The 27788-nt window shown below is 41.1% G+C and overlaps 1 long non-coding RNA gene across 2 annotated transcripts in view; it reads left to right on the top strand.

The window, feature by feature from the left end:
- The window catches only part of LOC135411131 (uncharacterized), a 62333-nt gene that overhangs the window by 6444 nt on the left and 28101 nt on the right, over nt 1-27788 (top strand). For both annotated transcript variants that reach the window (XR_010429000.1, XR_010428999.1), the window contains one exon: nt 1156-1294. This is a non-coding gene — a long non-coding RNA (uncharacterized LOC135411131). The remainder of the gene's footprint in view (nt 1-1155; nt 1295-27788) is intronic.

The following is a 27788-nucleotide window of genomic DNA, read 5'->3' as shown; positions in this document are numbered from 1 at the left end:
CTAAAATAACCAAAAACCAAACCAGAAAAAACCCCCAAACAAACAAAAAACCGTGCCCAAACCCCCAAAACAACAAAAAAACCAAGCAACCAAAAAACCCAAGCCCCACTACCCCCTCAAAACACCAACCAAACCTGTCCTGTAGAGCTGGTCAGACAGTCAAACTTGTAAGAGCTTTGTGGAGAATCATGCTGCTTTGAAATTCGTTCCTGGTCTGCAGTTTGAATGAAAACTACAAGTTTCGAGAGTTTCTCCCTTGCCATCGTTTTTCCTAAGTTTTAATTTCCAAGTTTTTACCTGTTATATGTTTGAAACAGTGCCAAGGTGTTCAGTGCCAAACACATACCATATTTTGACTTAGAATAGGAATGGTATTTCAGTCAATAGATGGACTGAAGTCAGAAGAGGATTCCTACCCAATGCATACACACGTGGTCTAATTCAGCTATTCTATGCTCATATTGTAGGCAATAGTATAGGAATAAAAAACAAGAAAGATCATGTAGTGGGATTTTAAATAACATTTCTTAAATTTCCTCAATTAAATTTTAGATACTTGTTCAAATGAGGCTTTCCCTAGCATTAATTGAATTTTAAGAAGAAAATGTGCTTTTATCAAATCAGACTTTTGGAAAGCTGTACTGATCGTGTTTTATTACTCAGATGGGTTTTTTCCCTTTTGTGCTTCTAGAAAATGCTGGTTGCAGGGCTTTCTTTTTTTTTTTTCTTTTTTTTTTTTTCTTTTTTTTAACTGAAACATCAAATATACTAGTGAAGACTTGTATTTAGAGACCCTCTGTCAAGGAGGACACCACTAGGGCTGCTTATCCTGATACCATATTTAATTTCTGCTTGGAACTTTTAGCACTAATATCATAAATGGGATATAAGGGGCTGTAGGCACATCTTGCTGTCAGTTGCTGTATTCTGCAGGCCAAAAGGACTTGTCTGTTTCTGTAAGGAAGAATTATGCCTCCAACATTATAGAGACATTGGCCTTGGTAAGGAAGCTCAGGTGATGGAATACTATCCCACTCCTAGCTAAGCTGTTCTACTGATACTTTTTTTTCCAGTTTAGAACTTGTTGCCCTCTTTTGATCTGAATTTTATTTTTGTTTCAGTTTCCAGACACTGTCTTTTTCTTCCAAATTACAGATCTATCTATATGACCTCCAAGCCTACTGATGTCCAACCTGAACCTCCCCTGGCGCAGCCTGAGACTATGTCCTCTCATCCTGTTGCTGGTTGCCTGGGAGAGGAGGCTGACTCCTACCTTGTTATAGCCTCCTTTCAGGTAGTTGAAGAGGGTGATAAGGTCTCCCCTGAGCTTTCTTTTCTCCAGGCTGAACAATTCCAGCTCCCTCAGCCTCTCCTCATAGGACTTACCCTATAGACCCTTGATCTGTCAGTCTTTGTTGCTACTTATCGTATTTTTGTCACATTCAAGTGTTATCTGCAATTATTTTATACATATTTATTTCTCTGGGTTATTAATATTGGTATTGGAGCTGTTGACCACAACATGGACAGCTGTAGGATTTCACTAGAAACACACCCTCTGGCCAAAGGCCATTGCACTGCTGGTCTGAACTGCCCATTGTGAACCTTCAGTGGACTGTGAAGAATTGCTGGTTTTAGTGGGTCTCTGTAAAGCACAGGGACCTGTAAAGCACCTTGTGAAATCATGGATCTAGATCAGAACTTCTGTAAGACAGAGATCCCATTGCCACTTTCATATTTTACACATCATGTCCAAAATCTTGCAGTGTAATTATTATAGTGGCAACAACTATATTCTACCTGGTATAGAAATTCCCTTTCCTGCCTGAGTATGGCCTGAGTATATTTGAAGACACTGGTCTCTAGGGTCATCGTTCCCTCTTACTTGTACCTGATACTTCTGGCTTAATAACACTTGGCAGAGATGAATTTGACCTTAGCTTGCTCGTGGCTGACTACTGTTGATTCCAAGTTATGACATGTAACGAAGCTGGGGATCTTATTGCCACAAGGGATCAACATACCTCCAGGACTTAGCAGGATCCTAGAAAGAAAGAGAAGCTCATTTGTATGCAAGCAGATGAATAAGAACATCCATAATTATGTGAAGAAGGTACTGGCCTGTCATACAGAAGACCTGCTTCTTTTTCTAGATTACCATCACTCATCTTTTATCCCTTCCTGCTTTACTTTTCCCTTTTTCCTCCTTCCTCTAACATAACATAGTGCTTCAGTCTGCCTAGGTTTTAATTCATTCAACAGATATATGATGTCAAACAATGTTCTAGATGGTTCTCATTGTAATAAAAAGAACTAGTCAATTCCTTGGCCAATATATAACATTAATTCAGAGAGAGGAGTTTTTAGGAAAGTAATCAAACTGCATGTTTGGTTAGTGGAAGAAGGTGAATGATTTTAGAACAGTTGTAGCCGTTCCTCTCTTCTTATGGGATTTACACCCACGTAACTCGGGAATGTGTTGAGCCCTGTGCCTTGCTGTCTGCTCCTTCTAGTAGCCCTTCACTTTTTTATTGGCTAAGCCTTATTTAAATATTGTCCCTGTCAAATTGGAAAGAAACAGAAAGGAGAATTTTGAGAATGAGACAAAATATGATGTAACGATGCTAAAATAAACATGGTACAGGAAAGGCAGGAAAGTCAAGCTCAGTGAAAGCTGCAGAACAAGCTGAAAATCTTTGTGTGGAAGGTTTTTTCCAATTGAAAATGCTGATTGATCCATCCCCTTGTGAAAAGGTGTTAATTTCAAGTAAACCTTATTTAGAAGGAGTGAGTGATTCCACTCCTTGGAAAAAAAGGAGAAAAAATGGAGAAAACCACTTCCCATAACATTACAGTCTACTTTTGAAAGTTTGAAATTACTGCCATTTTGTCTTTGATATTATTCAGACTGTTTTAAAATTTTGATTAGCTGGGAATTTCAATTTCTGTTTAGCTTTTGCCTTTTTTTCCCAAATGGATTTGTTAATTAGCAGTGTTTGATTTCTTTCTTTTTCTTTGCCTTTTTCTTTTTTTTTTTAAATGCTGGTTTGTCCCATGAAGGAAAAAAATAGTTATGTTATGCAAGTCATTTATAAGGAAAGGGTAGTTGAGCAAAAGTAATCTCATGAGGAGAGTCTACAAAAATAATAGAGAAAATCTTGTACAGAGGTACCTACAGCAGCACCTGATGCTGAACCAGGGGTATGGGTGGCAGGATCTCCAGGGCACGCAGTATTGGATATACATAAACAGACTGTTGGGAGGTATTTTAGTGAGACCTCCATCCTGCATGGTGGCCAGCAAAATCTGTCATTGTGTTTCAGCAGGAAGAACCCAAGCTTCTCTTTTCCTGTGACCTTCTTGATCTCAGGTTTCCATTTGAAAACCAAGAGTGAAGGATGGTCCCAACTGGCCACAGCCCATTTCCATGGCATAGGATGGCAAACTCACTTTCTTGCTTGGTGTCTGGATTCTTCAAAGCTTGAAAGAGGCTGGCAGGGCCCACCTACCTGTGTTACTGGCTTTTGTACAATTTAAATTCATGGTCCTATGGAGCTCACTTTGTCATTTCTGACCACTCAGAGGTGACCATCCCAGAGCTCTGCTAGAAAACACTGTGCTTCCTTACTGCCAGGACAAAGTAGATAGGGAGAAGATGGACCTTGAAGACCAGAATAGAAAAGCAAGATGAAAAGCAGTATGTTTTTGTAGGCTGGCTTCTAGTCAGATGAAAAGCAGCTACTTTTCATTTAAAAGTACAAGTATGAACAATTAAGGAGGACCCAGGTGGGTGGCAGGGGTAACACTGTGTGGGATTTTGCTTGGGGAAACTGAGCCAGGGAGAAACAGTAATTGTCAGCCAAACATAGTTATTGAAGTCTGTTTAAATGGCCCTAAAGGAAGGAAAAAAACAAAAAAAAGATTCAAGTGCTAAGTACTCACTCTATGAGACTTGAAGCTTGGCAAAGTAACTCTCTCTCATGTCTTTGTTCGAAAAAAGAAGGACTTTGAAATTATTTTTTTTTACAGAAACATTATTGCATCAATGAGAGAACAGACTCTGTCATCAATTTTTCCACTTAATGGAAACAATTTTGGCTAACTGCCTGGGGTAAGCAAAGACTAAGAACTGATACGCGGCTGTGTTGCTTCCATGGCACATACAGCCTACAGAGCTCTAAGTGTCCGGGTGACATTATTCAAGAGAGATTTTTATCTTGGCTCCTTAGTCAAAAGAATGTAGGTACAATGTTTTGCAGCTGTGATTTGTATCTTCTGAGCCAGGAAGGAAGTTTTAGCTGTAGTGACCCTCTGTAACTACTGTCCTGGAAGAAGCAACACATACTGGAGGGGTTAGATGGAGAAATGGGGACAGCTTAGCTTGTGAGGAGGACTGTGATGCTGCACCTTTGCCAGTAATGGTTTGCTGTCATGTGTTGGTCTGTGAACTGTGGCAGATCAGCTGTTGTTTCACAAACAGCAGAGCTGTCCTGGCAGGAAGGGTGAAAATCTCTGATGTGGGTGTGGGAGGGAAACCTGGGGAACTACTGCAGAAGCTGCAGGGTAAGCCCTTTCCCTTCATGAATCAGAGCACTCACTGAGAGACACGGATTTAGCAGCTACCTGGAGACATAAACACATGCCTTTGTTGCTGTGCTGTGGAGCAGCATGGAGACTGCAGGGAAGTAACCTGTCTCTGTGCCAGCAGCTGCTGCTGACCTGTCCACAAATTAGCATTAGAAATAAGCATGAAAAATGCACAGGGGCCCATGTTCCTGAGATCTCTGTCTGGGAGGGAAACAAAACATGTTTTAGAAATAAAAGCAAAAAGGAAAGTCTGATAGCACAGTCTGCTGAGCCCAGCATTCCTGCTTCTCACAAGAACAATGTTCCATGATGATGCCTGTTGTATAGGAAGATGAGGGGATATGCTAGTAGGATGATTATATCTGGTTTGCTGTCACTTAGCATATGAAAAGCTTGCTAAAAATTGGGTGGGTAGTAGGAATGAGTTGTGATGTTAGAAGAACCTGCTGAGCCACCTTTACAACTACAGCATTATTACAAGAGAAAGGCAAAACCCAGAGGAAGGGACCCACCTCCTCTGCACTAACAAATGGCTTCAAGGTGGGTGACCAGAGTTCCTGGAGCAATCTTTTGTCTAATGCAGGTTTGATCCCAGCCAGGGCTTAACCACCATCAGAAACCATATTAAAGACATGTTCTCTAGCAGGACCATGAAAACAGAGTTTTTAAACTATGTCAACTGGCATGTTTAGTTAGCTTTTGATAAAAGGTATGACGCAAAATTTTGCTGCTTGCAAAACACAGACTAGTAAAAATGAACTTGTTTTCCTGTTGTAGCCGTGGCCTAAAGCTGTACAGAGATTATTGATATTTTAATAGTGCTAGAAGATTTCAGCTGTCTCCTTAACCATTTTCAGATCTGGTTTGTTTTTGTGATGTAGATGGGATGTGCCTGTTTTAGTTGAGCTTGCTAATAATCTGGTGTGAGGTGCAGCATGGGCACCTTCCAGAGAGCTGGAATGAAGGCCAAGAAGGCAGCATGCAGAAGTAATCAGGCCAGCACAGCATTGCTGGCTGAGCGTTCAGGTTAGCGCTCATCCTGCCCGAGTCCTCTTTCACAAACATGCATTTTAATGATGAGTTAAATGAGCTTGCTTGTTTAATTGTGCGATGCTTTTTGGCTTCAGGAGTGAATCATCCTCAGTGCACATCCACGGGAGAGTGGGGGAGTTCCTGGCAGGGCGCCGGGCATGCCCAGGCCAAGGGCTGCGGCCGCAGCTGTGGGCCCTGCAACCCAGCACACTGGAGGTGTTTGTTGCTTGTGTACCACTCGCCATCCTCGTACACCAGGGTCCTGTCCTGTCCCTATGCTTCCCAACTGGATGGGCTGCGCTGGCTGGGGACAGATGCTGCTACTTCAGTTTGTCTAACAAGCTTCGGTTTTTTACTCCCCCTCTAAATGTAAACATTTTTATACCTGCTAAAATTAAGTACAGTTAAAAGGAGAAGGGAAGCAGGAAAGCCGATTAGCCGGCTATCTGTTTAGCTCTGAGAAATCCCAAGCTCAGGTAACAGTAAGCAGCGCCAATTTCGGGTTTTTTGCAGGTATCTAGGAGAGTCTTAACTGTTATCTGTATAACACAGGATGAGGGATACATGTACTGGATACATGGCTGGAGGGCTGGGGAATTAAAAAAAAAAAAAAAAAGAGGAATGATGTCTCATATGGCTTAAATATTTACATAGTTTTAGTTGAGTAGGAGAAGAATATTTGAGTTCAGTTGACCCAAACACAAATGGTGTGTTTCTTCAATTCCATGGGGTAAGGGGCTCCTTCAGCTGAAGTCCTTTTCCCTCCCACCTACATTTTTTGCTACAATACCTCCTGCTAGTATTGTTTGAACACCAGTTCTCAGTATCCTTTTCTTTGCCATCAGTTTTGGCTGCTTCTGGACTGACCCTGCTCCTGGGTAGGCAGAAGCCAGAAGTTTTGAAAAACAGATGTTTTTCTCTGTGTACCTGTCTTGCTTCCAAGACTGGTGATGGTAATTCCTGCAGTACACACACCTCCATCCCAATTCCATATTTTTATCACTATTAGATTCCTGAGGAAGGGGACATGACTCTGATAGGATTACGAGCAAATTCATTTTGTGCACTGTTGTTTTACATTCTTAGTACTTGAAACCTATTTTATCTGCATGTGTGATTAACAGCATAAGTCACTGTAGATGTATATATTTGTAGATTTTTGTCAGCTAAAGAACAAAATTTAATTTCCCCAGAGCTTTCCTTGTGACCCTTTTGCCTTCATCCCACCTTTCCCCCCCCTCTTCCTTTTTTTTCCTTGCTTTTAGGAGTGCTGACAAAGAATCCAGCATAAACTTGGCTGCTCTCTCCTTCATTTGTGCTCCTCCTTCAAATGGGTTGTCTTTTGTGGTCATGGTTAGGACTTGGAAGTTGCCTGATCTTAGAAACAAGCTATGGCTTTCTGCTCTTCTCCTGTTACCTCAGCATGTGCAGCCCTGGCAGTGTTAAGGTCTGTTCAGGCATGTCAGTCCACCAAAGCCTGAGGTTAAACAAATGTGACTGGCTTTTGGTTTAATCTAAGGGCAAAGAAAAACACAGAGTTATTAGTTGGCTTTTTGATATATTTTAAAGAAAAATATCCCTGATTTCAAGTTATGCTATAAATGTTTTGGCCCTGATTTTACTTTTGAATGGTTGATAGAAATGGATGCTTTTGTTAGAGGAGCTACAATGGACAGCAGGTCATACACAAGCAACAGTTTTAGAGAGCTTCCTTTGCTCCCAGGAAATAGAAATTCCCTGTACCTACTAGAATTGTATCTTAGCAACAGAGATGATTTCTTCAGGATCCCTGATCTACCTCAGGGATGCCTTGCAGGATGAGATTGTACAATGTCTTGGCTTCAGTGGTAGACCTGAGTGAAAACACTTCCCATCCCTCCTCTCCTCCTCCTGCTCATGGCTTTGTCTGTGCCAGTCAGCTGTCTGCATGGTGGTGGTGATGGTGAGTGAACTGCACAGAAACACTCTGAATTAAATCATCCCCAGTCCTCAGGTCTGTGGGAGGAGGAGAGGGTGAGGACCTGCAGTGTAGAAGGGGAGCAGGCCCACCATTGCGGACACAGAGGTGATGGTTTGCAAAGCCAGTGTCTCTCTCTGCGGCGTGTGCCCCTTCTCCCCATCACAGAGGATGAAGGGTTCCTGGTGTCCCAGAAGGTTTACCAAGGTCTGGGTAGGCAGCAAAGATCTCTCCTGTCCATCGTTCATTCTTTTTTGCTGTTGGTTGCACAGCGTTATGTTGACATTTTCTGAGGAGTCGATAAAAGCAGAATACACGAACACTGGAATGAAGTGCTGAAGGCTGCATCAGGTGATCCTGCACTGTTAGCCCACCCTTGTCTTCATTTACCTGGAATAAAACTGAATCCAGGGTGGAGCTGAGCAAAAAAGAATAAGCAGAGGTTCCTGTAGGGAGAAGGATAAAGAATCTGCCCAAGAACAGTGAACTAATTGCAGCAAAAATGCATTTGGAGGATATATCCTTTCTGTTTACAAATATTATGCAAACATTCTTTTTTTTGATTTAACCAACTTTTCATCTTGCTGGCTAACCCAGTGAATGGTTAGAGGGAGCATAACTGAGTCTGGAGAGTACTTGTACATGATTTGAATATTTGTTATTTGTTTTATCTCTGTTGGTTGCTTGCAGTATGCTGTAATTTTTCTTTCCTTCATTTTTTGATACCTGCCTTGGGAATTCCCAAACCACAAGAAATTTTTACATTAGCTCTATGAATGCTTTCAATGCAAATAGGTGTGCCAGTCTTTCAGCATATCTTCATTAATGGATATATGTTTGCACAAGAACCTGCAGTGTTATCCATGTTTGTGAACATTCTGGAAGATGGAACTAAAATGTTATGAATGTTTGCAGTAAGCTCATGAAAAGAAACTTTGAACACTGAATTTGTAGGGTTTTCTTGAACAAACACCTGTAAATACTTTTCCTTTCCCCTGCTGTACTCTTTTCTCCAGTATGCATGTAGCTGGGAAAAGCAACACCTGTATTTTTTTAAAAATGAGAGCTTCATCACCTATTGCAGAAAAGGATATATTTTCATGAGCTGAATATAAAATATTCTTTAAACTTTTGTTGTGGAGTAAGGGGAACTCTGGACTATTGAGCTCAGATACTTGCAGAGAGATGAGGGGTAAAATGCAGGTTGAATCCTTCCTCTCCCACACCATCAGTTACTGTAAATAAAACCTCTCTGTACTGGCAAAACGGGAGTGCAGTCTGGAGCATATGTGATTGTCCCAAAGCACAGAGCAGTGTGGTGCTGGTCTGGCCACAAGGGCTTCTCACTTGGCTTGGTTAGTGATGGAGATGGCCTGCAAGAGCCCTTTGGTAGGGTCATGGGGTGGAAGCACAGTCCTGTTGCTGCTCCACCCTCCTGAATGAAGGCAGTTCACCTGGGATGTCTCCTCTCCTTATCGGGCATTCTCTGAAATGAGAGTGCTCCAAGTTCCCACATGCAGCCCTATTTCTTTATAAAGCCCTCCTGCAGAGACGTCTATTACAGCACCCCTTTTGTCTCCATCAAGATAGGGAAATTCCACGTAATTAGTGAAGGCTGTTGGTGTATTACATATGGTCGTCCCTTAAAATTTGTCTCAGCACAGATGTGACACACTCTGTCTATGCTTGAATTGTTTGCTTTGACTAACTCTCTTTTCCCTGACAAAAAATTCTTTTTCTAGTTTGGGAGAGGGTTATATGGGTTTTGGTTGTGTTTTTTGTTTTCTTTTTAATTTCAGGCCTTGGTATTTTAGAAATTCTTGAGTAGTCTTTGAAGGTAGTTTCATGTTGGAGCAAGTGTAATCCCTTTTTGCAAAAGGGGAGACAGCTTTGACTCTTTTTTTTATTTTTTTTTCAGAGGCATAGAGTTTTCAGAAAGTATATGCATATCTATCAGTCAACTGCTTTTTAGCTTTTCCTTTGTGTTTTGCTGTTCAAGTCTCAGCAGAAAGGATGTTGTGTTGTCTGCCGTGTCTGCGGTTTTGCCCTGTGTTTGTAGAGAATGTATGTATTTACTATTTTGGTGAAATATATGCCTGTCCGTTATTATGTTATACAAATGGGCTTTATCTGTTCAACCCATGTTGCTTGATTCCAAATGCATGATTTGTCCTAAGGAAATAATTTAATTCTGGCAGTACCTCCTGGTTTTCGTTCTGACAGGTCTTATCAGATAGCGTACACTTTGAAATTTGCATGTCCCTTCCTTTTTGTCTGTTGCTTCTACTAGCCCAGGTAGAAGTAACATCGAACTTATGCATGGCCTGGTACGTATGCAAGTGTTGTAATACACTCTAAAAGTTTTGGGGTTGCTATCAATAACTCTGACAATATATTCTTTTGTGGTTTATGGTCATTTTTTACTCAAATGGTTTCACTTCCTTATCTACTCAGGGCAGATGAACAGATCTGCCGTTAGATGAATTGAAACAGGAATATAGAAATACATATTGTGGTTGTCAGGATGATGCTTTTGGTCTTTCCAGACCAAGCTCAGGATATACAAGCACAGCTGCCCGTCATACATGGTCCACCTCCAAGCATGCAGGAACTAAACCAGCATTTCACAGCAAGACTATAGACTTTACACAGAAAACTGCAAGGTTGTCCAAGGCAGAGAAGACACGCTGTACTACTAAAAAAAGGACCTATTTAAAATTTGTCTGCTGTTGGTTATATCTTTTGCTCTTCTGCATCTTTGGTACTCTTATATGGCTTGTTACTGTAAGAGACTATACTATGAGACTGTCAAAGCAGAAATTTTGAATTTATAGCATTAATATTTCTCAGTCACAGGATTAAAGTGATTTCTCCAACAGACCACCTCTGAAGTGTGCTGAGATTGGTACTTGGGTGTTTGGAGAACTGCTAGGGTAGCTTGGACCACTGAATGCAGGGTAATGTCTAGAAACTTAGAGAATAATGCTTTCAGGAAAGGGTTTATGACAAAAGACGGTTCGTGCAGAGGAGGTAATAAATGCTGGACAGCTTTGGCTTTTTGCCTATCTCTTCATGATTAAATGTCAAGTTTGGTGTCAGAAATAAGCAGCCTCCTTTGAATACAGTAAATCAGAAACTTAGAGAACTTCATAACACACACAGGCCAAGAACCCAAATGCCAACAATACAAACCAAAAAGGCTGTGACACTGCTCTAAGTACATTAAAAAAACCAGAATGGGTCAGATCCTGTTGAAGCATTGCTACCTGCTATATATTCCAGAAGGACCAGGGAGTGGCAGCTTGAAGAAGCCTTTGTAAAGTGCCAGGTGCACTCTGGAAACTTCTTCAAACTACAGGAAATGCAGGAAGTATCACATGCAAAAGGTTTTCATCAGCCATTGCTGGGAAGTGCTTTGTTAATACCATTGGTGCAAAATGGATGACTTGTGTGAACATCAGTTCTCAAAAGTCGAACCATACTTTAGCGATGAGAACAGAAATGAGGTAATTCTGAATGGGGCTGCTCAGAAAGCTACAAATAAGCCTGATAAATATGAAAGCTATGTTCCAAGACAGTGAAGTAGCTCACATCAAACAGAGAGAAGAAAAAGTATAAAAATAAACTAAGGTTTTTTTCAGGAACAAAGGCATAGAGGAAAGCAGGAAAATATGAACAAATAAAAAGGAAGTCCTGGGGAGAAGAAAATCCTACTGTAGTGAAAAATGCTCCAAGTACAGTGCCACCTGCATCAATTGTAGCAGACGATATCATTATGGGAAAGTTTGTAAGCATACGTAGGCAAAAAAAAAAAAAAAAAAAGCCTGTATGAGACAGTGCTCCAATACTAAAATAACAATGTGAAATGGTTATAAACATCAGTCTAACACCAGCACAGGGCAGCTGCATGTAGACAGGAAACTGCATGCCATGTAGTGGGTGCATTATCAGTAAAGTCGTTGCACTATTAAAGGGAAGAATGTGAAAATATAATCAAGTACTGCAATAATGGATGATCCTCATTCCGCTATGTCAATATAAAACACAGGGAAGACATCAAGGGGAGCTGTACAAGATGAAAGTGCAGTTAGTATTGACGCTCCTAGTCAATAAATTCATTACAAATAATAATTACTAATAAAGTCATTACACTTATGACCTGCAGGATGGGATAGACAAGTGATTCATATAATAGAGACATAAAGATCTCTAGAAATCTAGTCTCAGCAGACATATATTGTGGTATCCCTACAGCAAAACTGCTGAAAGATTATCAAAATGTTTTTGAAGGTCTGAGATTTCTTCCAGGCACTCTGCACCTGGAAAAAGATTAAAGAATTCAGCTGCTGTAGCACTTGCCCCACAGAGTAATTGCTGTATGAAGAGGAAAAAATGTGAGATATAGAGAAATTGGGGGGAAGGCGAGCAGGGAAGGTGACATTACCAGTTGTAAAGTCTACACAGGCAATCAACATATGGTCATCATGGAAAGACAGCTGAGTTGTGATTTTGAAAAGCTGAGCACCTTGGAGCTCAGTACAAAGTGTGTGTAACTGGGGAACCAGTGGCGAAAATTAAAAGCAGCTATCTTTGGCACTGAGTATTGAGGGTACTGGCAAGTGGATATGGAAATCACCTACCTTAGCATATTTTGGGCATCAACAAGTAAACGGAGATGGTTGAGGAGGGCATTTAAGATCAAAGCAAAAATGAAGGTTATCAGTGCTGCCAGTAAGATATATTAACATACAAGATCTGTTACAATGATATTTTTGAGGAGAGATACAGGACAGAGGAGTGGAAGCTGTGTCAAATCAGAACCTCAAACTCATCAACCTGTTGGAAATGGGAAAGTTACTTTATGGCAGAATGGAAGTAAGACAAAACAGTGGCTGTCTGCAATAATGTGTTTAGGATGCAGTTTTCAGTTTGTAATGTCCTGATCCCAGTAGTGCCACTTCTATGGTAGATATCCACAGAAAATTGGTATTTTACCTCCTTGATCGATTTAGCTCTTACCAGTTCTCAGATTCTTCCTGAGAGTATTTATTCCAAACTTCTCAGTAGTCACTTGGAGATCTGGATACAAACATGTAGTAAGGGATATTTTCCAGACATACTGCCCCTGACATAATTACTTGTGATACCCCTAGACAGTGGCACAGCCACCACTTACTTAAATGTGCTGGTGACCCTGCTCTTCTCTCTGGAAATTACGCCAAGCAGGATGCCAGTGAGATACTTCTTGAGATATTCTTTGAAAAGGGTAGTTAGTTGCTTTTGTGTCTCACCATTCTGATTACCAGAGCTGAGTCAATCATGTTGAAAAGGGATTTTGGTAATAAGTTGGGGCTTTTTGGGCCAGAAAAGTGAATTTTGCGTACAGGAGTGTTGAACCATTTGCATCCTCTTAAATTTTTACATGTTTCTGTTTTGACAGCTGTCCCTGCCCTCTATAGTGCTACATTCATCTACATGGAGGTGGTCTGTTGTAACATAAACATAATGACTATTGGAAATGTAAGGACCCAAGGAAATTTTAACATTAGGCCTCATGAACATTAATGATGGAAATGTCTCCTCTGAACTGGGCAACTCTGCACTTTCTATAAAGAGCTGCTGAACAAGTCTTTATTGGGAAGTACCTGTTTCCTGCCTCAGCCTGGCACTTCTCTTGTGAGTGGGAATGTGCTTGAGAAATAGCCCTGCGTGCCTGTCTCAAACCTTGGTTTTCAGTGGTCAGTATGGTCTTGCAGATGACACTGTCAGAACTGCTCTAAAGACCTGCAGGCTCCTACCCTGGTGAGTCTAGCTGCAGATCTGGTTATCTGCCAGCTGTAGAAAAAGAGTGAAGGAATTTGAGCAAAAAATGACCATCGGCCACAAGAAAACATGTCACTAAAACTTCTGACAGTAACCCCACAAGTCTTTTAGGGAGAGCAGTGTTTCAAGTAAAATGTACAGTACTATAAAAGAGACTGATGACTGTATGACTATCCACCTTGTGTAAAAAGAGCTTGTAGCAAGTGATTGTGCAACTAAGATCATGAGATCTCTGGCCTGATAGAGAGTAAGCCAAGCCAGATATGGGCCAGTGTGTGGGCAGCAACTGGAAGGAATTGTGGAACAAGCCACTCAGTGCAGACAGACGTGTAAGAAGGGGATGGACGCTGGGGAGGAGTTGTACTTATCTCCCAGAGTTATCAAAATGAACAAAAAGTCCAAGATAATATCATCTGAAAGCAGCTGGATCAGTTTATGGAGAGCAGAAAACATTTAAGAAAGATATAGTGAAGCAATGGATTAAAATGCCGGAGATATCATATTCTTGTCATAATAACCCTGGTTAGCCAATACCTGATGAGCAGTTGTAAAACATGACGCAATGAAGCCAAGGGAAAAAAGAAGTACACAGCACTTCTGAAAGGCCTTGGAGACCTTTTCACCTGAAGCCATATGAATTGCCTCACTGTTGTAAATTACTGTTTGGATTTTGAGAAATCACTTGAATTGCTAGATGTTGTTATTGTGTCTGTCGTGGACAGATCATAGAATCAGAATGGTTTTAGTTGAAAGGGACCTTAAAGATCATGCAGTTTTACTCCTCCCTGCTATGGGCAGGGACACCTTTCACTGGACCAGGTTGCTCAAACCCCATCCAGCCTGGCCTCCAACACCTCCAGGGATGGGGCATCCACAATTTCTCTGGGCAATCTGTTTCAGTGCCTCATCACCCTCACAGCAAAAAAATTCTTTCCTAGTATCTAAACTAAACTTACAGTCTTTTAGTTTGAATCCGTTCGCCCTGTCCCATCACTACATGCTCTTGTAAAAAGTCCTTCTCCATCTTTCTTGTGGGCTCTCTTCACATACTGGAAGGCTGCAATAAGGTCATCTCAATACTATCCCTTTTCCAGGCTGAACAAACACAATTCTTTCCTCATAGATCAATGATGCTTTCAGGTAATGTGGTGTTCCAGACTTTGTATTTTCCATTGGTGGACTCCACTGTGCTGGTGCTGAGTTTCAGCAATTTATTTAGCAAGGAGAAATTGGTCATGAGGTGTTATTTTCATTCTACAGCCATTCAAGTGGTGGGACTAAATCTGCATTTTTAAGCTGCTAAAGTTCTCTTAGACAAAGCTGCAGCAGGGGAAGAAAATAGATGGAAAGCTTTTCTTGCTCAAAGAAATCACTTGAAGAAAACATAAGAACATCCTGCTGTAAGTTGTGCTTGGGCTTTGGTGCCTATTGCTCCAGCCTGAAACAAGTGTGTGGGAAATAATTGTGTCTTAGTGCTCTGTAGCATCTATTTAGACAAATATTTCCAGGCTTTGTTTGGTTGGTTCCCTATGAAAATCATTATTTATTTAGCCTTTGACTCCTAAAAGATTAGCTTTTAAGCACCAATCCAGTTTGTCATCCCTCAAGATGCAATATGAACTGGTTTCCAGGCAAAACGTAGAGGAAAAACTGTTCGTAGGTTTGCTAATTTTGCTTGCAAGACAAAGGATAAAAGAAACTTGAAAAGTGTAATGTGGATCCCACTGGCAAAAGAGGGACAGGCCTTTCAGAGCAGACTTCCAAGAGTTCTGGGCTTCACAGAGGCATACCTTTAAGTGGGAAGTCAAAAAACATGGAATTTCTTTTCCCTCCATCCTTCAAACTGGAATGTATAGGATTTCTGCGTATATGTTAGTCGTCCTTCTGAGTTCAGAGACAGCCCACATATGTAGTCATTCCTATGAACAAATACTCTGAGCTGAGATTTCATTTCGTACTGTTTTGCTCCCCCTAGATAAGGGGAGTTTTCATCCACTTGCTCGTTAAGAGCACACACTGCTCACATAATGGCCAGTCCTTGCAAATGTCTTTCCAGGCTGAAGTAGGCAGCCCACAAGGCTGAGTTTGCCCCAGTGATTTGTCACCGTCCTTATGAAGCTATTTTGGCCTTTTCTTTCCTTTTCTGTTTTGTTTTTTTCCTTTTTTATTTTTTTTTCCCTACTATGAATAGAGATCTGCTTATCTGGTGTTATTAAAGACCACTTGCTGAAGAGCTGCTGTAAAATTACATGAGCGTGGAAGGAAGGCACAATCACCACAGTAACAAAGTGTAGATGAGCTGCAGTGGTAGCTTGAGTTTTGGACAGGAAGGCAGCAAGTTCTGACAGCTTTCTCACACTCTTTTCCTCTGAGGCCGTGAATAAGTTACTTCTCTGCCTCAGTTTCTCAGTAAAAACTTGAGAACAATGTGATGATGATAGTTTGCTTTCCCCATAAGGGTTTTGTGTGAATTAATTAGTTAATATCTTTTAAAGATTTTGAAGACAGAAAATATACTGTAGATTTAGCCTGGGACCAAAATCTCTTATTAATGAGAATATTATTCTGGAAGTTCAGCACAATATGCAATATAAAAAAGTGCATTTACAGTGGTGCAGTTAGTTAATATTCACGGCTTTGTTCTCAGCTCATAAGTTTGCAGTGAATGCAAAGATGGGAAAGAGAATAGGGGACTATTGTAGAACAGAATGCATGTTATGGACTAATAAAACAAGTCATTTTGCCACTATAAAACCATCTTCAGACAGCTGCAAGGATTTTCATGTACTGGAGCTGGAACAGGAGAAAAGGAACAGATCTTGGTAGATTTGCTGCTACAATAATAATAATAATCCGTTTTCCCTTCCAGGCAAAGCCACAGGGCTAGACCTTGCTTGTTGTGGTGTTTAGTCACCTTTGCACTTTATCTTACCTGCAAATCTCAGGCTGGGAATCAAATTGCAGCCCTCCTCAGCAGGTTAAGTCACTGTGATCCGCCTTCTATTGTTAAGGAGTCATTGCTAAACCAAATGCAGGAGAAAAATTACCTGTCCTGGGGTGAGAAGCAAAGAGGCAATGCTGTCCTTCCGTCTAGGGGAACCTGAAGGCAATGAAGCAGGAGAACTCTGATTTTATTTTTTTTTTCTTTTTTAGCTTTGGGAACCAAACTTGCTTCTTCCCCCCTCCCCCCTCTGCTTTCACAGCAATATTTCTTTGTGTGCCCTATATATGGTCTGAAACCACTATGACTTCTGTGCTTTCCTTTGAGTTAATATTTAATTCCTTCTTAAACATTAACTTTGGCTAGAGTTGCTTTTGTAAAAGAGGACTGCTGAGCTAATAACACTAATCTTTTCCTTTGAGAAACATGGGAACAATGTGAAGCACTGTACATGTCTGAAAAGTAAACTTTTAATGGCACATGTTACTGTTTCACAACAGAAATAATTTTTTTATGCTATTTCTTCTGATGTTTACAAACTGTTTCTGCCCAAACTGCAATCCATGAATATGCTGTGGTGAACCCACTTCTTCTGTCTACACCTTGGTTGTGAAGCAAAGCAGTAAGATGGAGATCAATGTCCTCTTACTTTCACCAGTTCATGTGGTATTAAGTCAAGTGCAAGTCAAATATAAATATATATGTAGCTATAGCTACCAGATGAATGGCACTTGGCACAAACATTTCTCAACCACAGACATCAGGAAGAGATTTTTTTTCTTTCAGTTGTCAGACACCGAAGGCTGCACGGTCCAATTAATATTAGCCACCTTTTGCAGAGGTGCATGCGTGGGTATGGTACCCTTAAGGTGGGAGCCTAGGCCATCTAATAAACCCCCACTGTGGGCAAATGGGCATTCAGGGCCTGGGGCTGTGGACAGCAGAGGCTACAAAAAGAAGATGACCTGTTTCCAGATGCTCACAGCAGGCACAGCTCTGCAGGTGGAAGCAGGGAAGGTATTTTATGCTGGAGGTGTCTGCTCCATGAAAGTCAAACCCATGCAGGGAGCTTTATGGTGAAGAGGGAGAGTGACAGATTTAATGGCATTTTAGGCTTATGTTGCTCTAAAGAGTGGCAAAAGGGTAACAGGAAGTGTCCACAGGAGCCAAACCCAGTAATGATGGCTGTGTTGGGTGCTGTTGGCAGGAGGAAGTTTGAAACCAGCTCTGCTAACATAATTGCCTTGCACTATCTTGGGCACCAGTGATTTGGGCCATGATGGCAGAGCTATGAGAGATGCTAGAACCAGTGCTTGGTGCTGTCACCACCCAGACTCTCAGGGCCTCATGTCCCCTGTTGCCACTAACACACCTGGCTGGGCCAGGGGGGCAGCAGCATGGGACCAGAGAAGACACTGAAGACTGAAGGACTTCTGCCAGGGTGAGCAAAGAGAAAGATGTGTAGTGGTGCAACAAAAATTATGATGTAACTGCTCTTGCTTTTGTCAAGGAAGGGCTGTGTACTCTGCAGTCATGTGTCCTTGCTGCATGCTGACAAGGAATGCTAAAACTATACCAAGGGCCTCCCCTGGGAAGTTCTTAAACCCATGTATTCTGGGTGGTTTCTCCTCTAGCAAATGATGAAGAGCCCCTTTAGTGCTGCAGCCCCAGACAGCTCCTGGCTGCCTGTGAATGTTCCTCCCTGCACCATCAGCATGGAGAGTGCTTTCCTGTGAGGAAGAATGGGATCACTGCCTGGGTTGATGAGGAACTAAAAGAGGGAGAAGAAGTTCTCTTCTGGAGGAGGCACTGAGGAGGTGGAGGTGAGGCAGGAAGGGAGTTATTCTGGGCAGTGAGTAGCAGGAATAAGAGGAGTTCTTTCTGGGCATGCATGCCTAGCGTAGCTCTGCTCCTCTTGCTGAAGCTGTTCTGGGTAGCACAGGCTTTCAGCCCTCCACTGATGCAATTATATTCTCCTAGATACCTTTTCTGCAGGGCAGGAGTTGTCCTAATTATTTTGTGGTTCTGGCAAAATCAATTTTTCTTGTTATTCCCCCCACATTTACATAGTAAGCCATGCTGACCAGTCAGCAGTTCTGCAGAAAGCATCTCAGAAATGCTGCCCCTCCAGTTCTGCCAGCCTGAGTGACTACCCAGTTTATCTCCTTGGATGTGCTGGCCCCGCTGAACTCCACTGTGCTCTTCTTCATCCTTCAATGGTCTTAGGAATAGAAGAGATGTTGGAGCAAAGGACTTGTCCTGGGGTTTGGTGCATACTGTTTTGCAGAATAAGTGCAAATGGAAAGGTAGATTATTATGTATTTTCAAAACAGGAGAAGGAAAGGTTAGAACTTCTCCAAAAATGCCCTGTAGCTCACACACTGCTTTGCTCTCTCCTCCTCCTTTTACCTTGTGGAAACTATACTAGTCCAATAAGATCCTTTATTCCTCACCCTTTGCTTACAGGAAAACAGAGGCATGCAGAACTGAGAAGGACCTCTTGGGTTAATGACTCTAGACACTCTTGTTTCAGCATGCAGGTTGCATTTGAGTGATCCCTTTCTTAAATTCATGAGGTTTATTCTAAAAGCAAAGCATGTTTTGAGTTTTTTGAGCCAAAACACCACAAAGAAACCAGGGCACTGGCCTAGTGACTAGTACCTTTCTTATAATTCTTGGCATCATCATCTGTCATCCCCCCCAATATCCGTTTGACATCGAATGTCAGCATTGTCCTGCAGTCTCCTCTGCCTGACAGAGGTAACAGTGCTATCTCAGCTTACAGGAGATGTTCCACTGCACACCCAGCCGAACTCAGTGCCCGGGTGCCCCTTGCTCCCTGTGCCTGCTGCCCAGCCGAGCTGGCTCTGTGCCTGTCCTTGTTTGTGTGTCACTGCCTCTGCCAGCTCTCCACCCAACAGGGTTCCCCTTGGCGCAGACCAACTTGGTGTGCAGGGGAACAACAGGGAGGAAGGTGTGGAAATGTTCTTGGTGAGACAATGGGCATAAGACAGCTTCACACAAAGGAGAGGTACTCACAGGAGACCAACGTATGTAGAAGGCAGGAGGCTGCCTTATCTATTAGACAGTGCCTATGCAGTATGTACAGAGCTAAAATGAGATAAAAATAGGACCGAAATAGGAAATCAAGGTGGAAATAAGGTCAGATGAATCATAAACTCAGCCTTGGGGAAGAGAGGGCAGGCTGTTGTTTATCTAGAAAGGACAAGAAGCATCATAGAAGTCCAAAGGGTGGCACAGTCAAGTTATTAGCCAAGGAGAAGGATTTTGACAGTTAAACCAATGTGTTCTCTCACTGACAGATACATCGCTGCCATACAGCGAGCCGTGTTTGTGTTAGGCAGCAGGTATGAGATGACTGTGTGCTGTGCAATGCCAAAGTATAAACTTCTCTCTTTCTTTGTATAAAAGCTCCAAGGATATCCCAAACACCAGACCCTGCATTTCAGATTTCTCTGTTTAGTCTGTGTGCTATAATTTAATCTAATATGACAAAATATTTGTAAGCACACATTTGGTTTGTCATGTGTTTTACTACTGATCCGAAGCAGAATTAGCATCCTGCTCCTGATGCTCTTTCCTTAAAAGAAAGAAAAAAGCCAGTGCTGACCTGATCTTTTGCTAATCTACGGCGATCAAGTTTTACGACCTAGGGTCACAGTAATCCCCAGCGGTCATGTAGTTACTATAGTTTCACTAATAGGACAAGCTTTGCACACTGCAAAGCCATGCAGGGTCTGTTTCTGGTCAGGCTAATTCTGAATGTCTGCGCGGGCCCCCGCTCCGACCTTTCGGTCTCCTTTGTAAATAGATTCGGTGACTCTTTGAACCAAGAAACGCCCCTTTTCCGATCATTCAGCTCTTTCTTCTTTGCTCACACACTACTTAGAGGGGGTTCAGTGTGGTTCTGGACTTAACGTGACTTTGGAGATTAAGGTTGCTTGCTGCGGAGGGGAGGGAGAGTTTGCTCAGATTTTGTCTCCTGCTTCATAAAAATTTATGTTGCTATTGACTTGCAGATAAGTAACCTTCCCAGGACAAAGGCTACAGTAAAACTGCAAGACTATGTGACTGGCAAACTTTATGGACTATGGGTGCAGATATTGGTAGTTCAGTACTGTCTTAAAAACTGAGCTTCTAGTGTTCTCTCTTTCCGGCAAACCTTAACACACCTCAGATTCACCATGTGTCAGGTTGGGATAATGACAATTTTTACTTACTTTATAAATCACCAAGATTTATAAAGGAGGATACCTTTATAAAGACAGGATAATACCATATAAATTAGTTTGGGGCAAGGCAAGATAAAGCCTCAGAGATTCCTATCTGCTGGGCTTATCTTCTAAACAACAGGTATGCTATGAGTCTGTTTGTTTTATGCTCATGAATAGGAAAACTATCAAAAAGTATGATATTGCTTACATAAATGCTGTCATGACTGTTGACGACAGGCTGTAATTATTAGAACCCCATACAACTCCTAAGTTCACTTTAAGATGTGTTGATTTCTCAATCCATTGCTTTAAATTACATTTAAATTTGAATTCATTGGTTCAGGTTGCACTGAGAAAATAAGTGTTCTCAATTGGTGTGCAATTTCCTTGTGTGCTTCTTACCCTCAGGAGGAAGAGTTGAAGGGCTTGGTGTGGAGCAAGGTTGGAGTGATATGGTGCATGACTACTCAATGGGAAGGTCCTGCTCAGTGCTGGGGGGGATTTTGGCACGTCCATGTTCCCACCCTCTACCACTGCCCTAGAACCTGCAGAGGGGGAAGCTGGGTAATGCCTTTTCCTGTTTTGTTTGCCCTGCAACTGGAGAACGTCCATCTCCAGAAATGTCAGCTCATGTCAAGCAGCTTTCAGCAGCTCTAAATTTACTAATGGCATTAATTAACTTTAAATGCATTTCCCCTTTCAGAGTCTCTGCCCTTTGTCAATGGGACGGGACTGGTCTTCTTTTGAGTTTGAAATGTGGAAACCTTTCTGCTCACTTGCCAGACGAGCTCTACATTGGATGTAGCAAATGCAGTTTGATATCTCCAGCAGACTGTCTCCTCTCTGTTGTGTATCTCATCCTGTAAACTCTTCTCGACCTGGAGGCAAAAGCTGAAATGTCACAAAGCAGGCAGCTGCTTCTTCCTAAAACACCTGTGAGTCAGTTCCCAGTGGGCATGAAGATGAAGATAACCTAGAAGGCTTGCAGGGGCAGGCTCCATTCATCACCTACAGTTCCTTGCTAATCTGTTTTAACCCTCCCAGACACTTTTTTCCTTAGTCTAAGAAAACAATTCAAACTTCTTGTCAGCCAGGAGGGCTGTGCTGACCACTGGATACAGGAGGAAGGTGGCGTCCAGGAACACCTGATCTGAATCTTAAACTGGCCTGCATTTAAGGTGTCTGTGAGCTTTGATTTCAGGGAATAATGACAGCTCTTCTTATTTCCATGCTGCACACTGGACACTTGACAATTTACGAACTAGTGTTGGTGCATGTTGTCTCCTTGGTGATGCAGTTACATTTCAGTAATAATTACACAACAATAACAATGATAAAGAGATAAATTGCAGAATTATTTTTAATATCTTGGGAAAAGTTCCATAATTGTGCTAGATGCAACATAAATATGCTGTTTGTCTAACAGAAGAAAGCAGCTTATACAAAGAGACTCTGTTCCCCCCTTGCCCTCCTTTTTTTTTCTCCTTTTTAAATACAGTAACTTCCATATTGCAGGTAAATGAAGGTGATGTATTAGTTGATGAAGAAGAAACTGTTGCAAACTGTAGTATTATGTGCCTAACATGAGTTCATGTGGAGTTTTAGAGGCAAAAGCCTATTTGCTGAGGATTAATATAATAATCCCTGCTCTTTGTTTTAGTGTCTTGTAGCTGAGCTGTCTCTTGGGAGAGCGAAAAGAATTTAGGCAAAAGAATTAAAAAGGCTGGATTACTTAGCTGTGAAGTGGGGCCAGGCTTATATAGGATGTCGCTGCGTATTCTATCTTCAGGCTGCAGCATCAGGCTGTGAGGTAAGCTACAGTTTGCTTCACTTCGTGGGGCTTGAAGGGTTCTGGTTTATAGCTGTGTTCTACCCACAGAAAATTCTCTCACATTGCTCGTATTTCTTGTATTTCTCTTCCCTATGCCCTCGCATTGTCAAACTCACCCATATAATTAAATAAATAAAACCCCCCTTTTTTGTGTATTTGAGGCTGTGGAGGTGCACTCTTGATCATGTTTTTCAGTTATTTGCCACAACCACAAGGCTAGAGCTGTATTTGTTTAGAAACAATCCATCCACGCCCACTCCCCAAACAAAAGCTGGGTAGCTCACCTCATCGTCTGGATGAAAGGTTTTAAGAAACTCCTGGAATAACATGAGAATTACTAAAACTGGGTAACCAAAATGAGATTTGTACTCAGGATCATGGCAAAACACCTGCTGTTTGATGTGAAGGCCCTGACAAGCAATGATGCCAGTGGCTTGTAAAGCCTGCAAGGTGGTTGAAAAATGTTCTTACATGGAGTTGGGTGGAAGCAGGAATATTTTTCAAAGTATTTTTTTTATCTTGCATTGCATTATTGCTCTCTCTGAATAGCCGCTCTTCACAAAAAAGTGAACTAAAAGCTTTTTGCTTTGTTCAAATGTTTTCACTTAACTGTTTGCTAAACAATTATTTGGTATTTAATTCCTCTCATAGTTTGGTATCCTTCACTAAGGAACTCATGAGAACATGTATCAACAGAGCAAGTGCAATATGAGCCTATCAATTGTTTATTTCTAAAGAATCGTGATTTGTTTTTTGTTCCTTAAGTAATAATTTCTGTGCAAAACCAAAACATTCTAAAGAACAAGTAAAATAGCAAAATGTGGACACCCTTATTTTTTAAGTCTTCTGCTTTAGTCGTAAACCCAAAATATATTTAAGTCTTTATTTTTCCTAATAGCTTGTGTATTTGGAGAATGTGTATAGTAAATCAGTTACTCAAATGAGTAAGTTATATGACAGTGGATTTGAGTTCTGCATTTCCAAAAGTTTTGGTGGTTTTTTTTTTGTTTGGTTTTTTTTTGTTGTTTTAAACCTCAGGGTTTTTTCCTTCATCACCAGTGTCTTTGGAATATATTGCAATTTGGTCTCAAATGCTTTACAAAATAAGACATGGTTTTAGTTCCTAACATATATGAGCATGCCATTCCATAACTAAATGTCCTCAGTTGCCACAGAGAGAGTTGCATTAAAGATTGTCATCACTAATAATTTGTGCTGAAGTAAACTGTAAAGGTTTACTATTTATTTCGATCTATTCAGTTTGCATTATTTTTTAAGAAGGAAACAATATGATTATGCCAAAGCTAAGTCATACCTGTCCACACAGGGGAGAAAAAAGAAAAAACACATGTTCTTATTTTTATAAAGATTGAAGATATATGAACAAAGTGATAAGTGTTGCTGACCACTACTGAAATATTTGATTGTTCCATCCATGGATATAAAGACTTGGCAGATAAATGGACTAAAAGTAAATTTTTAAATGCAGAAATAAGTGTTGTAGCTAATGTAGCATTTTTGTGTACGTGGAAACTTGGGCCACTTTTAGTGTTAGTTCCATTAACAACGACCTTCAAATAGGTTGTGATTTCCTAGATCAGCGTAACTTACAGCAGAGTAGTTTGACCAGCTGATAAAACTATAGTCCTAGTTTAATTGTCAGTGATTTTTCCTTGGAAAACACTCTTATTTTTCATGGTGGGGACTGCTAAAAGGGAGAGAGGGAGACAAACTTTCTCATGTATTCTTTCAGACTAAATATAGGCTTAAAGAGAATACTAAATCTAATGATGCTCATAAATATTCCCTTTCCCCCTCCTTTTCCCTCCTAAATTAGAGAGGATCCTTGGGAAGGGCAGGTAATGGGAAGCATGACACACAGGAAGAAGCAATTGAACAATTACTAAATATAAGTAAATTTCTGATACTGTATGTGTTTTGTCTTTTAAAAAAGCAAGTATCAAATCACACATCAAGATAGCCATCAAAATGAGTTATAACAAATAAAAGAACTCTGTGATAAAAGGTAATCACAATTTACAAAGCATCTACTCTGTGGGAGGGTAAAGGAAGGGGATAAAATTTCATTGGAGATGAGGCTGGCAATTTATTTTGCAAGAATTAATATGGAAGAGTCTTAATCAGTTAAGAAACACAATGAAGTTCATTAAATAACAATTGATGTTAATAAAATATAATCACATATTATTGCTTTTTGTCTGTATTACCTGTGAATTTTCTGTAAACATATAATTTGACTTAGAAGATACAGGGATCTTTGGCTAATTATTTGCTCAAGTCCACTGCCTGTGACTCCAAACAACACGTGGAACACTTCTAGAGTGCTGTGCAGTAAACCATCAGTATTGTTAGACTTCAAGCAAGTCCTGCCCTGGCATTATCCCTAATTTTTCTCATATAGTTTGCTATGGAAAGCTTTCTTTTTGATATAAGTCACGATCTGCTGTTAAGAATGTCCTGAAAGTTCAGTTTTGTCTGTTGAAAGCATACTGTCTGGGAGCAGCACAGAAAGTACTCACCAACAGTCACTGCATTAGATCAAGACCTGGTCACATAATGGTAAGGTTTTCTGCAAAGAAAGGGCAGATATTTGCAGGACAGCAGCTTACAGCTTTCTGCCAGCAACATCTCACTAAGATGCAGGTAGTGTGGCAGTGTGTACCAGAGAGGATGCTCCAACTTGAGGCAAACTGGAGAATGGTGAAAAGCTCTTGACCATCTCACAATTTGCTTTGCTGCCCCTGTTCAGCAATTGCATTCAGATGAGAATAGTCCTATGATGGGGCTTAACATGCTACGTTGTTGTGTCGGCCCGCAAATTTAGCAGCCACCTATACAGGGAGTTGGTTTGGAGTGTGGCACAACTGAAGTAACAAATTTAAAAGACAGACTGCCAGTGGTGGACCTTCCCTTTAAAATTGTTGTGTAAAAACTACTCTGATGACCTCAGGATATCATCCATTAATTGCAGGAATCTTCTGCTTCTGGAAAACTGTGTACCCAAGCAGAGAAGGAGAAGGAATTTAGAGTGGTTAGTTATGTCTTTTGTTAATTTGTTTATCCCTAGATTATCAGGGCACTCTTTCTATTTTGTTCCAAACTTCCCTCCTCTATGCAACCTCCTGCTGATTTTCTCTAACAACATCAGTCATGGTAGGTTTTCTTGTAAACAACTGTGCTTTTGTGTTTCAACCCATATTTCACGTAAGCATGCTAAAGCTAAAGGAACATGTGAACAAATTATGCAAGACCATGAGGACAGAGAGGAACTTCTCTCTGAAACTCTACTTCATGAGAATCTCTCAGGCACAAGCACGTATACTCCAATTAAGTTTAGGTCACAAGTTTTTCTCAAAACTTCTCTAGTTAGACTGACAGTATGTGAAAAACTTCAGGCCTCAGTACCCTTGTGGTCACAGATGGTCCTAAATGCATATTTTTTTTTGTCATTCTGCCATGGCTTTTGCAGAAATATAGTCAACATGCTAATACACACGTGATGTGTGCTGTAACAGCTGGGCTCTGCATCTTCAGTCCCTCCTGCAGCATAATTCAAGTCGGGGATGCTTTCTGCTGATCCCCTTGGCTCATTCATCTTGTTTTGTTTGCTGTAAAACTATCTAAGAAACTTCTGTAAGATGAGGTTCATGGTGTGGGTTTTGCTCTCCTCCACACCCACTGCTGGGTGCTCCAGAGGTTCTGATCAAATTCCAAGTTTGCTGCAGCACAGAGACTTTATCAAGGGAAAGCATGCTGTATGCAAAGCATGTTGAAGTGCCCTCTTATGAAATGAGGTTTGATTTTCTGTGATATCAAAAAGAACATTAACCCAGAATTTAATATATCCTGGGAAATCATATTTCACAATCTAATGCCTGGAGCCATTTTCTTTTTAATATGAGGATCAGAATTCTGATCTCTTTCATGGTTTGCCTAAACATTTTATGTTAAATGACAGTAAGTTAATAAGTACAAAATTGTGGGTGGTTAACTACCGTTTAGCAGCCTTACACTGTCTAAATAGGAAAACTCTTCGTATAAGATAAGGAGTGAATTTAAAACAGTAAAACTAAATCAGTGTAGCCACATCTTGTAGACATTCCCATTTTGATATTAAACTAGATGGATTCTTTTAGCTTACTGTTTATGAAGGGTTTTGAACTAAATACTGAGTCTTACCTTGCCTTATCCTGGAACAAAGGTCTATCCACGTAAGGGAGTTGTGTTAATGCATCTCTAGCTGCTTAGCCATCTTGGTAGGATTGTTTAAAGCCTTTGAGGCAAGGAGAGTTATTCGAATGGTTGCCAGGGGACTTAGTGAAAAGAAAAAAGCTGACATGTGCTAAAAGTGCAGTGACTTCTCTGATAACATGTGATAGTGTGGAACAATGGAGTGGGCAAGCTTGATAAGAATTTCCAGTAGCTTTGCACTGAGGGAAAGGGGCTATGATAGCTGTGCAGAAAACAGTTTGCCATAGCCTGATGAAATGGCAGCTTTTGCAAAATGAAAGGAGGGGAGTAGGTGCCTGAGCCAGCAATGGGCTGTTGAAGCCACGGTGGAATTATCATTCTGAGACATTGCTGTGAAAGCTGCTCTGAGTGTCTCCTGCTCCTGCCGTGAGAGTAATGGAAATGATGGCAGTAAGATAATGTCAGACAAGGGTGATATTGGTATAAATGATACTGTGGCTGTTTCTAAGGGCTTTGTGAAATACTGGTAGAAGTACTTTAGTAAAAGGGTTGATACTATAGTTGCTCTCATGAGGAGAGTGTAGCATCTCATGTCGTAATACTGCATGAGTCTGTATCATCTTTTCTCCATTGTCAGATGATACTGCACAAGATTGATAGTAATTTCATATGCTTTGTCTAGATATGAACTGTGCAACCCTGCCTGACCTATCAGTCAGCTAGAGCTAAGTCTTTGGAGTGGTTTCTTTAAGGAGAAAACTTAATGGATGGATGACGAAGTTTGATTTGTCTTGGATTCAGGCACATTACAAACAATATCTGTAAATCCCTGCATATGTTGTATATTAATCAGCAGGAGAAAGTTTCCCAGCTGACTGTGCTTCTTTCTAGCTAAGCCTGCTATCCAGAGCTCTCTATTAGATTTTTCCCAAAGTATTGCTACAAATCCTTCTCTGCTGTCTATTGATTACTGTGCCTTCTTGCGTCTGACACACATAGATTTGCATTTAAAATCCATGGAAAACTCCCCAGGTTGTTTGGCTTGACTCATATTTTTGACTTTTTCACAGAATATTTTGCTGGTGTTTCCTATCACCTGAGTTTCCTGTTTGATTAAACAGCTTAACTGTTCATTCTATCGTGGCAACGCAGTCATCAGCTTTGGTGGGC

Source organism: Pseudopipra pipra, chromosome 3 (assembly GCF_036250125.1).
Source record: "Pseudopipra pipra isolate bDixPip1 chromosome 3, bDixPip1.hap1, whole genome shotgun sequence".
Classification (NCBI taxonomy): Eukaryota; Metazoa; Chordata; class Aves; order Passeriformes; family Pipridae; genus Pseudopipra; species Pseudopipra pipra.
The sequence above is the reverse complement of the archived record's forward strand: the minus strand, read 5'-3'. Positions and strand labels throughout refer to the sequence as shown.